The sequence below is a fragment of the Paramormyrops kingsleyae genome, chromosome 16, assembly GCF_048594095.1.
Source record: "Paramormyrops kingsleyae isolate MSU_618 chromosome 16, PKINGS_0.4, whole genome shotgun sequence".
Classification (NCBI taxonomy): domain Eukaryota; kingdom Metazoa; phylum Chordata; class Actinopteri; order Osteoglossiformes; family Mormyridae; genus Paramormyrops; species Paramormyrops kingsleyae.
In genome coordinates this window covers 18,539,687-18,553,159 of record NC_132812.1, presented here as the reverse complement: position 1 = coordinate 18,553,159, position 13,473 = coordinate 18,539,687, and positions in this window count along the sequence as shown.

Below are 13,473 nucleotides of genomic sequence, written 5' to 3'. Positions count from 1 at the left end.
AGAAAGAGGCAAACTGTAATCTTACTCTCAAATTAAACATCCAGGGAAATTTTATACAAAGCCATAATGTCATTGACTTCTAAAATGTTTACAAGGACATAGCACACAAGAGTTGAATGACATGTTTCTCATTGCTTGGTTATTTTATTTATTTATTGATGCTGTGGGGGATGCAAGGACCTTCAAATTATTGCAGCTTAATTTCATAAAGTAGTCTAGCATTTGACTAAACTGTCACAATCGGGTAGTTAAATTTCAAAGCATGGAACACAGATGTCAGCTAAAGAATATGCCCCAAACTTGGTACATGATGCCAGGTCTTCTACACATCAGACTTCTTCTCTGACAGATTGATCTCAGAGTACTCAGTTCCAACAGGACCTGGGCTTCTGATTGTGAGCTATGCTGATGAAACACCTGGGTGGGCTGAACTGCTGAGATGAACAGGAATAACCAACGAGGAGACTGGAGATCAAAGCAAGGTCAGTGCGGGACACCAAACTAGACAATAAACCAGAGAACAACTCACAAGTAGTGATGTCAGGCAAAAAAATAATGCTGCAAAACTGCTTTAATTCGAAACATATGATTTGGAAACATTGCTCCAGTTTCAAAAGTCATATGACTATATTGATGAGTCTTTATTACATCATACTGTTTTGAAATGTCTCAAATCACTTGCCTCGATTCTCTCTCTCTCTCTCTCTCTCTCTCTCTCTATATATATATATATATATATATATATATATATATATATATATATATATATACTGTATATATATATATATTGCTACATCTTTAAAGATTTTTCCAAATTAAATTTAAAAAGCTTCAGCTCTTTGAGAGGTCTTTGCTTTTCTGTCTCTGGTCCTGCCTACACTTTTGGACCCTGTTACCACTGTGTTAAGCCACTGCCTGAACACTGGCCTTGATTAGTGATTAGTGCTTTGGATTAGGAGGATAAGCTGTTTATTTATTTTTTGACTAACCTCTTTGTCCTGTATTGTTACAACAACATAAACAACATGGAATGTGCCAGAAAACTAATCAATGCTTATTTAATAATGCTTTCAAAATGCCACTGGCAATTTGTTTTTTTGCATGTTTCTCTAAGACACTGTGTCATACACAATACAAGCTTCTTATTCAGATCTACACTGCTAGCAGAACAGGGTTTTATTGAGCACCATTTGGCTAACAGATGTCACAGTGAAGTGATGTTTTGAAAGATCAAGTCTTTTTCAAAATCAATCGTTTCGACCTCTCAAAGGCCCCATTTATGCCATTCTAAACACTGAGCCAAGTGAAATTATTGCAGGAAACCAAGGGGTCAGAAGCTGACCAAAATCCAGACAGACATATGCAAAGCTGACAAAAGCAAAGACAGCGGAACAAAACTCTGTCCAGAGTGACCTTAAACAGGTTAATAGATGTTACAGTATTAATTAATTGTAGATGAATGATGAATAAATACTGTGGGGCCACTGGTCTAGAAATGGGTGTGGCCTTGGCGTATGATCGTCTTGTACCAGGCACTGGTCATCTGGGCTGGATGTGACATAACCACAAGTGGCAAATAGTACATTGAATATGAGGTATAATTATTTTGGTGTCATTTTATAAAAATCAAACGTTTTAGATAAAACTGATTTCCCATTTGACTCCTATATAATGATCTCCAAACAAGGAAAATCTGCTATATTGTTTTGCTTGGGGCACCATTTAATGAGATTGGTAATTAAGTCAGACTGTCTTTGGCTTGGTTATCATTAGCATTTTTGCATATTATAAACTGGTAACTGGTTTAATGGTAAATAACATGTGAATTTCTTGTTTATATGCATGCATATGTCTGTAATTATCATGTTATTTCATATTTTTATCATCCAAGGACCATCTTATTTTGGGTATCAGCTCATTCACAACGGTTAACATTTAGAAACATTTTGAAAGTTAGAAAACTGTTTTATTGCTTTGAATTCTGGCTCATTTTTTATTTTTTAATTACACCCCCCCCCCGCCCAACATAAGTGCATTTTCCTTCTTGCTCCCTTCAGCTCATCTCCACACTATCTTTTGCTCAGGCTTCTTTAACAGCCAGACAGATCTCTGGAGAGTCAAGCCAAGGACATTGCATGGTAATCCTCCATCCTGCCCCTCCCTTCTGTAACCCTTGACACTGACCTTTCCTCACCCAGCTTAGCTTGTAAACACACCTCATTCCTACAGGGACCGATTCCACTCAGCTTCTTCCAAGCTACCACCACTAATATCCTCCCATTGGTCACCTCATTCAGCAATGCATTTATCACTGCTAACTGCTAATCCACATCTTTCAAACTGGTTAGTTTTTATCTATCTTCAACAAAAAGCACAATTATTTGTGAAGCATCCATGCTGGGATCGCCCTCTCCCTGTTCTCCTCAACACTCCCCGGCTGCCCCCCCGGTCGCATCTTGAACAAATGGCCATTTCGTCAGTGGTTGATTCCTTTACTCTGCACACACAGCTCCCTGCTCTGTGTAATCTTTGTTCCTTTCAGATTCTTACCATTTTTGTATGGGTTGCCCGGATACCTCACCAAACTTAGGAGGGGCTCAGATTCCACTCAGATCCAATGCGATTCCTTCCAAAATCTTTACTGGCATTTCTCAGAGTTTCTAACCCTAATTAAACACACATTCATTTGTCTGAAAGGAACATTTGTTTGTCTGCCAAGAAACTGTCATTGAAGCTATTACATTAAACATAACAAACATTACATTAAACAAAACATCATGACACATGGCACTTTGAGAACGATTAAAGTATTTCTCTAAGATCCTAATGCCATGTGTGCCTTATTGGCTATATATGTGATTCTTCAGATAGCTGTCTGTAAATTATCCATCAAGCTCCTCAGTAATCCAAAATGTAAAGATGCTTTCTTAGATGATGACTGATATCTGGAATTTTGCCTTTAAAATAAAAAAAAGAACTATATTATGCACATAGCATGCATTAAAACAAAAGTTAAAGGTTGAAACTTATTTGTATTGTCACTATGAATTGCTAGCCATTTTGGCTGTTAAAAGAATTATGTTGAACCTTGTAAGCTACTATCCTTTAATTCTGCTCTGGGGATAAACTGCAGCTTTTGCTGTGGTACAATATCTTTATGAGTTCGTGAGTTTTCCGATTGTTCCTATCTTCAAGATATCCCTATCTTTATAGTAATACATTAAAGGATGGGACCTATGGACTGATATACCAAAAAACGAAGTCACCAAGTACCATCTAACGTTTTTCTACATTCGGGGACAATGGCTTGGTGAGAACATTATCCCATAAACATTATCCCACAAAATGTGCTGCAAACAAATGGAGGGACAGTGTAAATCCTGGCATGTAAGACACAGCCGTGGTGTGACTTGTGTTATGCAAAAACAAATTCTCAGAAATGTTACACTAAATGGAAATCAGGTTAATTCGTTACTAGTATTATAGGAGGAAATGAAGTTAAACTGTTTATCCATCCTTAGTCTTCATTTTTAATCCAGAGATCCTCGTCCCTGGCTACAGTTCAGCCTGGGGTCATTGACATTAAGGCCAAAACCCTCGGATGAGCACGAGGTGTGGGGTGGTCTGCGGCAGACTCCCCCAGCAGCAGGTGGTGTATAAAGAGAGAGGAAGCATAAGGGAGTCGCTGAGCTGATAGACAGGAAACAAATGGCGGGGGAGGGGGGGGTCTCAGCAAGTTTGTGTGTGCGCAGGCAAACAGGAAGGGCTGAGGGGGAGAGGGCTAGGGGGGAGAGGGCTGGGGGGTTAGGGCTGGGGCTCACACCAGCCGCTGCAGGCAGAGAAGCAGGGCATAATATAGTTCCATATATGGGCAGAAGTGCCACAGCACTTTTTTAATGTCATTTCTTTGCATTGTGTATATTCCTCGGCCTGCTTATTGTCTTTTCTATCCTGCTACACTTGGTTGAGGCAATTATGTGATTCCGAAACCAATCGCTGAGACATTTACATCGTAAGTCCCCATCCGATTTAATGGACTCATTATTGTGGTAAATGTGCCCTCTTTTTTGTGTAGAATGGTGACAATCCCAGACCTCCGAGTAAGCAGTTAGCGCCAGGACGCACCCTGGGGAAAACTCGCACTTGCCAGAAGAAGACAGTGTGGGCGAAAGAAATGTTATTCAGTCCTGGGAGCACTTTCAAACCACTGAGAAAAAAATTAAAATAAAATAAAGTTAAAAGATGCCCAACCATCATTCATGTGGTTTATTCAACTGCACCAATTGTCAATGCAGAAAGATCAGAATGAAGCTTAAAGTGACTTCTATCATTAGACAGTGATGCAGTCCATTGTGTTTACACATCACCCTCTTCCCATCCGTAGGGACTGGGAAGCACAAACAAAGACATCCATTTTAATCTTCCATGTCTATGTTAGAGTCAACCTTGTCTGACTTCAGGTTTTGAGTTATACTGATTTAAAAAAATTTTTGAGACTTTGTTAAAATTCAGATTTTAATATGTGTTGATATATCTGTTCAGCTTTAAGCATTGCTTTAAAGAATTAAAAAATACATTATATTCAAAAATCAATACTATAATGTCATCTGTAGTTGGAGGACATGAAGGAAAGGCTATGTTCTGCAGCACCGCCCTGTGTGTCACCCTGTTTCTCTGTCACCCAGTTTCTCGGTTACTCCATTTCTCAGTTACCCCGTTTCTCGGTTACTCCATTTCTCAGTTACTCCGTTTCTCGGTCACCCCGTTTCTCTGTCACCCCGTTTCTCGGTCACCCCGTTTCTCGGTCACCCCGTTTCTCAGTTACCCCGTTTCTCGGTCACCCAGTTTCTCGGTCACCCCGTTTCTCGGTCACCCCGTTTCTCAGTTACCCCGTTTCTCGGTCACCCAGTTTCTCGGTCACCCCGTTTCTCGGTCACCCCGTTTCTCGGTTACCCCGTTTCTCGGTTACCCAGTTTCTCGGTCACCCCGTTTCTTGGTCACTCCATTTCTCGGTTACTCCATTTCTCAGTTACCCTGTTTCTCAGTCACCCTGTTTCTCGGTCACCCCGTTTCTCGGTCACCCCATTTCTCGGTCACCCCGTGTCTCTGTCACCCCATTTCTCGGTCACCTCGTTTCTCGGTTACTCCGTTTCTCTCTTACCCTGTTTCTCGGACACCCAGTTTCTCGGTCACCCCGTTTCTCGGTTACCCTGTTTCTCGGTCACCCAGTTTCTTGGTTACCCTGTTTCTTGGTTACCCCGTTTTCTTTACTGAGACAGCACTCAATGCCGTGTGGTAATGAGTGGCTCCTTTGTCAGGATGCTCCTTCCCTGCGATGCTGTAACTGTTCATGCTGGAGGACAGGATCCTGCCAGAAAGGACTTTTCGCTTGTCCACAGAATTCTTGAATTGTCATTACTGAAATCTAAATCTAGAACTGTCAGGTTTTATTATGTGTACAGTGCTCACCCTCCAGTGGTTATTGATTTAACGTGCAATCTACAAACAAATGTATTACCTGAGGATTCCGGAATGGTAGAAATGCTAAACTGACCAGTATAGCCGCAGTAATGTCTGAAACCAGGTACTGCAGGAAACAAAAGCAGTTTTTCTCCTGCCTACATATTACTTTACTACTGTATTTACTTTTCTTTTATTAACTGATGCTAATTTCCTCCGGGATCAGGAAAGTTTTTCTGATTCTGATTCTGATTAATACCCTTAATATGATTGACCTTTGACAATGGAGGCAAAAAACTGCAGGGTACAGATGTGTTTTCCATATTAAAAATGCAGCATTTTCAGGAAGAATGATAATGTTTGTGGGATAGACTCTTGAACTTCAGAGGCTCCTCCAAGGATTTTATAATCAAAGGTTATACGATTTTCCCCTAGTAGCCTTGAAAACCAGGAAACGGTAGGAGGTACAGATATCAGAGGACGCTTCTGAGCGTTCTGCATCCTCAACCACAATGATTAAAGTGCACATTTATCAGTTTTGTCAGCTCATGTGGTATCAGCAAAATGAGAACAAAGAGATGTGAAAAACACGAGGGGAAGAAGGCTGGATGCATGTCAATCAGCAAAATAGGGACGGCCTCCTGGAATCATCCATGACAAAGGTAAAATCACCGTGGAGATACTTCCCTTTAATGTGATGGGTTGCAATTCTAAAATGCTCCCGCTATATATGTATAAAAATATGGGGAATAAACGCATCAGGCGGTAATGAGCAAGCTGCAGAAACGTGCTTCCTGGACGTCAAGAAGTGCAAGAGTGCCACCTACTGCTGTAACAGACTAGCAGAAAGCTACCAAGAATGTCATTCCTGTGCATCCATGGTACACGGGTATATTGAAGAATAAATGCAACACAAATTTGACCAAGAACACTATTTCAAAAGCTCGACTATTTTTTATTCCAAAAATATGATTTGCAGAATGATTAACTTGTAGCCAAAACTTAACCTAACAACCTCGTGACTCCCATAGTACCAGTGACTGATATTTTATTAAGAGAGTTATCATTAATACAAATTCTCTGTGCATACTTTTGTTTTCTCTTGACCTCTTTGTAAGCATGATATGTTACCATTAATTCAGTGCATTTCTTTTGGGACATAATAATTGGTGGCTTGAATTCAAACCAGTAAAGGGTGAAAAAAAAAGTTTGTCCCAGAAATGAATAGGACAGGTGGTCCTAGCATCTGGGAACACAAGATCTGTGGCAGCATCCAGCAAAATTCTTTCACCTTGTAAGCAAATTGGCAATGTGAGAAAATATCGAAAGTGTAAACGATCGTGACAATCATACCACAGAAGCCACCAAGGACACGCTCATTCCGAGCCTTTGTAATTGCTTTAATAGGAGGAGGGACATCTGGATGCGTGCCTATAAATTGTCGGAGTGTTATTTAAAGGTTTTTTATGACCCAAATGGCGATGCCCATTTTTCTGGATGCATCTAAAGATTTATAGGTGCATGCTGTATACTTAGGGGGAGCCTCAACTGCAGTTTATCCTTTGATAGCAATTACAGGCTTAATTTGGATAAACAAAGGATACTGCTAGAATATTAAGAAGCTGTGTGTACACTGCATTTCAAAAAGGTCATCAGAGATGAACTGGTGACCTCTGGGGTTGTTGCATTGAGAGTCCTTTGCAGAAAGAGTCAGCAGGCTAAATCAGTCTGTCAATTGGAGGTCAGGTGAACAAAATAAGAAAATCTCGCTGTACATGCTCTTTAACCCACCATCTAACCCATCCTACGAACACAGGCCTTAATGTCACCAATAGTCAAAAGGGCAACTTACATCTACGCGGTGCCATTCCCGTTATGCAGCCCTGTAAAATGCGCCGAAGGACGCATTGAAGAAGGTTTCGGACATAGTTTTAGAAGTCGACCGGGTAACCCTACTTGCCCGTGCTGCTGGAGGACGGCAGCGAAGGAGAGAGTGGTAGGTCACTATGAACGGAAATTGCCTGAATGCAAAAGACAGACAGTGTGTCCTCCTCTGCATTTTAAATACTACTCGCTGTTTTATATGCGTGGCACATAATAACGATGAGAACATTGCATTTTAATTTTTTCATCTACACGACATGACCATTCCATTGGTCATCTCATTTTCTGCGAGAAGGTTGATCCTCAGTTTACAGGCACTCTAGAACGGTTACGCCCGCATTAGAGTAAATATAAGTCATCATTTTCATATCCATTTTTCATATTCTCAAAGCCATATTTCAGTTGTCATTTAATATCAGAGCCACCCATATTTTATTCTAAAGCTTTACGACTCTCCTGGTATAAATGCGCTCATGCTATTTTCTTCCCTCGTGCTGATAGCTGCCGTTTTCTCTTCATACATGTGAGGGGACTTTGGCAGTCAGGAGTTTCGCATGCTGTGCCATGCAGACAAGGTCAATTTTTGAAATTAACGGTTCTCGCAGGCCAGCAAACCCTGCAGGTGACAAACTGCACCTCGAATAATATGACGCAGCAAGCACAGCAACCCGAATTATTACGCCCATGTCATTTCAAAATGTGTGCAGGCAGGATTCAGTGATCTGGGTCCAAAACGAAACATAAAACAAAAATGCAATCTTATGCCTACAGGTGACCTTGACCGTTCTTACTCACTTAATCTCATTATTGTGATGTCAGTTGACAGGAGAGCTGAGGCTTCTGATCATAATTAGCAATATAGACTTTAAAAAGCATCTCTTTTGTGTCGCTGCAGTGCCAGAGTCTCAAGTGCATGCTAAAGCGACAAAGCAGAGCTTTTCAACCATGCAGCAGCGTCACACACCCAGGATTATTAGGTCACTTCCCGCTGATTCCGTCGTGTCGCATTACTGGCTTTCAGAAGAGGATTTACATGTCTTCTGTGAAAAGTTTCCCTCAGCCTCACACCTATAATGGGCACAGGCACCTTGCTAAATTAACTTGCCCATTGCATTTATGCTCTTGTGGACTCTTGTGCACTTTGTGTCTCTGCATTGTGTCGCATAAAGAATGAATGTTAAGCGCTTTAATGCTCTTTTCTGAAAACGCAGGAAACTAAAGAGCATCCAACGCAGTCTTTCCAGCATTCACAGACATCCTCGGATGCTCGGCTTCTGTAATGTGCTTTGCACTTCCACCCTCAACTTCTGATCCATGTTGCAGACGTGACATAAAGTTAAATATTGGGTGATTCTTCTATGCCCGTTTGCTTTAATTCTTCAAGAGTTCTTTTTAAATATTCTCAAATTATGTGTTGCTTAGTGTACACAGATCTGAAGATCCAGACTAGAGTAGGCAATATTTATTATCTTATTATGGATTTTATTTATTTATTTATGCAGTTATTTATTCTTTGACAGTACAGAAAGCACAACGAGAACAAAGGCTTATATTCTTTGTGTGCACCTTTGCAGTTATTTATTAAGTATTCTCCCTCTCTTACTGGAAACAGAGCAGTATGGATTTATGTTGTCCAGTCCGTCAGAAACCATCACTCGCACAGGATTCAGGAACTTTCCACATTCATTATATATTTTACTTCTCCCAGCCACTCTGCAGACATTAAACAGCAACACATTCTCTCTTTTGCTTCTCTCAGTTTATTATCAGTGGCAAGACCATGACTCCAGAAGAAAATGAGTACAAATGAATTTCCTGCTTGTTATTACCATCCGCGCTGATATTAGTAACATTACCCAGAGGTGCACTTCTAATTATCTCCTGCAAAGTGACACTTCCTACAAGACTCTCCTGGATTAAAGAACCAACCTTTGATCCGCATTTTAATTTCCCAAGGAAGGAATTTTTTTACTATTTTTAATAAATGGGGAAATTACTTAGATGCGGTGGTGATTAGCTATTACCAAAACACAAGGAGACTGAAAAAGCAAAAACCAGGGGAACAAGCAAGATTTATACACGCTGGGTACGTCTACACTGCACATCACTACACTCACATTTACACTGGGTAACTATGCATTTTCACACTGAAGCTTTGAATTCTGTCAAATGAGATTATGGTCAGACAAAAGCAAATGTCTTAATTTGGAAAGCATTGTGAAAGGTCTATAGAGTCTCTGATTTTGCCCAATCTTGCAATATTTATGAGTAGTTCAGTAACAACTACTGAATGCATTAAATGCCATACTTGCTGTTATAATTATAATATGCACCTTCAGAGGTCACAGGTAAATTCCATCACATTGATTTTTATTGGAATCCTGTCTTCCATAGTGATGTGCTCTTTCTGGAAATGTAACCGCATATTTTCATTAAATGAGAGGCAGGATACGGAAACATAAAGGATATGGATGAAATGCTGGATATTGCAGAATCAAAAACCTCAGTTCTGCTATTCCATTAAACTTTGCAGGTAACATTACACTAACCACGTTTTCCTGATGTATCGTACTTGACAGATTGTTGCCAATGACAAAAGCTAAAAGTGACGTTATGTACTGACACTGATTTCAGAAATCAGGCTATCAAAATATTAATTTGTATGAAGCTGTGTTTTTAGTGTTTGTCAAAAAAATAATTAGTGCCTTTGGGACATTTACTGACTAAAATACAAAATCACAAGATCACAATGGGGTAATGATTTCAAAATAAAACATATTTTTTCTAAAACATTTTCTAATATTGTTAGATAATTTCAAAGTCAAGGTTTTTACTTGATAAAATCTGAATAAATTAATATGATAAAATTAAGCAAAATAGAGAAAATGGACTAGTTACAGTCACATTTTACCATTTATCGCCGCATTGCAGTGATCCTAGTATCTATCCTACAAGTCCCTAACCTTTCAGTTAAGGCTCATGCCATTAGAGTGACGCCTCAGGATTAAATTCTGCCATCAGCTGTCCAAAGTGACAGAATTTCATTTCATCACTCCCTTCACCTCCCCAGTAGTATTAATAAATCTATTTTGGGTGCACAAACACCCCACCTGACCGTTGTCAATTTTTCTGTAAAGTTGTTACTACATTTTAGAGTAAATCAGTTATACCAAATATTTACTGTTTGATTAAATGGTATCACTGTTTCTATGCTTTTGTGGGCGTACTTTTTGTTTACAATGGCTAAAGTTTCATCCTACTCATAAAACTGTCACTTCCAGCAAGTTTTTTTGGTATAACATCTTATCATTTTTACCTTTCACTTGTTTAAAAATGTATGCAAAGATATATCTTGGGAATATCCTTCTTGGCTATACCATATATTTATTAAACAGTCTTCCAGAATTGCTGATTTGCTGTTTTTTGGCTCTGTTTAATGCATGGTAGCTTCTTGAGGAAATGTTAATGTTTTTGTGAAGTAATTAACATGGAAATGCAGTGCTGATGCACTCGCCTCGTAAGGTACTTAATGAACATTTATAATAAGATCTGCATAATTAAAGCTGAATGCTCCACACTATGCACAGAGGGCATCCTGGAACAGCTGGCAAAAAGCTTCTGTGTATAGGTGAGAAGCCTGCCTATCTATCTGTCTATCTATCTATCTATCTATCATGTATGTCTGTCTGTCTGTCTATCTATCTCTCTCTATATCTATCTATCTATCTGTCTATCTATCTATGTCTGTCTGCCTTTCTGTCTGTCTGTCTGTCTTATAAAGCCACAGTTCGTCAATATGAAAAAGCAAATGCTGAAGAGAGCTCTTGACCAATAAACCAGAATTTTTTTGAATTACATACTTATTTCCGAATATAGTTGAGATTTCACAAGTTAGTATTTGGGAAAGAAAGAACTGTTGCTGTTATTCATTGTGTTCCATTATTCAGTATTTTTCATTGTTTCCGATTAATTATTGTCAAAAGAAAGTTTAAAAAGACAATTTCAGATAATTTATTTTACATTTTTGCTTTGCTCTTTTTGAGAAGGAAAATGCCTTGAGATGATCTCACATATCCTATAATAAGTGGATAAAAAAGTGAAATGACCTGCTTGCTGCATTCCGTCATTTGCATATGTCAATGAGTCTGTGGCAGTGCGTACCATATGTCAACGAGTCTGTGGCAGTGCGTACCATATGTTAATGAGTCTGTGGCAGTGTATACCATATGTCAATGAGTCTGTGTCAGTGCGTACCATATGTCAACGAGTCTGTGGCAGTGCGTACCATATGTTAATGAGTCTGTGGCAGTGTATACCATATGTCAATGAGTCTGTGTCAGTGCGTACCATATGTTAATGAGTCTGTGGCAGTGCGTACCATATGTTAAGGAGTCTGTGGCAGTGTATACCATATGTCAATGAGTCTGTGGCAGTGCGTACCATATGTTAATGAGTCTGTGGCAGTGCGTACCATATGTTAATGAGTCTGTGGCAGTGTATACCATATGTCAATGAGTCTGTGTCAGTGCGTACCATATGTTAATGAGTCTGTGGCAGTGCGTACCATATGTTAATGAGTCTGTGGCAGTGTATACCATATGTCAATGAGTCTGTGTCAGTGCATACCATATGTTAATGAGTCTGTGGCAGTGTATACCATATGTCAATGAGTCTGTGGCAGTGCGTACCATATGTTAATGAGTCTGTGGCAGTGTATACCATATGTCAATGAGTCTGTGTCAGTGCGTACCATATGTCAATGAGTCTGTGGCAGTGCGTACCATATGTCAATGAGTCTGTGGCAGTGTATACCATATGTCAATGAGTCTGTGTCAGTGCGTACCATATGTTAATGAGTCTGTGGCAGTGTGTACGGCTACAGTAACTTTTGCAGCCCAATACAGTGACAGCTGTGTCATGGTTCTTGTGTCTCTCTAACAAATAAGTGACGGTCATCTTTTGCCGGCCTCCCCTAGGCAACAGGTTCCTAGCTGTGAGAATTCACTCAATCAGTCGGTCATGTTGTAGGTCATTGTCATGCCCCGATCGTCCGCTCCTCTCGTGTGCCACGCCCCCTCGTTAACCTCATGTGGATTCCCCATGTTTATCAGCTGTTTCCGGTTACTGTCATTAGTGCAATGTATTTAATTTCAGTTTGTTTCCCCAGTCCGGTCATTGTAATGTCGATTTGTGTGTTGCCTACTCCTTCGTGTTTTATCGCTCATTAAACCCCGTATTCCCCTTATCCTACGTCTCCTCGCCTCTGCTTCCCTGGTCATTGTGTGACAGTCGTCCTCTTCCTACTTTATCTTCAACCCTTCACAGTATTAAGCCTTTTGTCCAAAGCACTGGATCTTCTCATAATGTTCCAAAAATTAAGACTGACTCAGTTTCTTCAAGAAAAGTTCAGACTGGATTTAATGAATAATCCACTTGTTTGTTGATGGTATCTTCATCAGCACCCAAGTTGGAAGACATTAGTACTCTCCCTGTCCTTCTGCCCTGTTGTCCAGGTTTCACATTCATAAAGAGTCACAAAAATGTCATATTGTGAAGGCATTCTGACCTTTACAGCACTACTTCTGAAGGTTGTTTCTTGGCCCTTCACTGCAGCTCCGCCGACTTCCAGTCTGTGGCATGTTTCTTGACTGCTGGGTCCTTTGTTGTTCTATCTATCTGTGGTAGTAGCTGGTAACAGAGTCTAAGTCCTTCACCGATTCGATCCTGATTGTGGCTTTTGTCATTTGTAGAGATTCTTCATAGGTATTATGCCCATTTTCCTGAGAATGTTTCAGTGTGACATGGTCAACACGATTTTTTTCTAATCAGAATGCAATAATAATAATAATAATAATAATAATAATAATAATAATCTTTATTATTGTTGTTGTTGTTGCTATTATCATTATTATTTGCATAATTCAGTCAATATTCTTACTGAGAGTTGCTCTACCTAGTTTCCATTGGCGACATTAATAATAAGCAACATTGCTCTCTGCTTCTTTCATGCATTCAAGCCTCCTTTCCCTAACAAGGCACCACAATATGACAATCAATACTCATGTTATAGGAACAATCAATGTACATTGTCTTACATTTTACATTTATTTATGAATTCTTAATTTTATG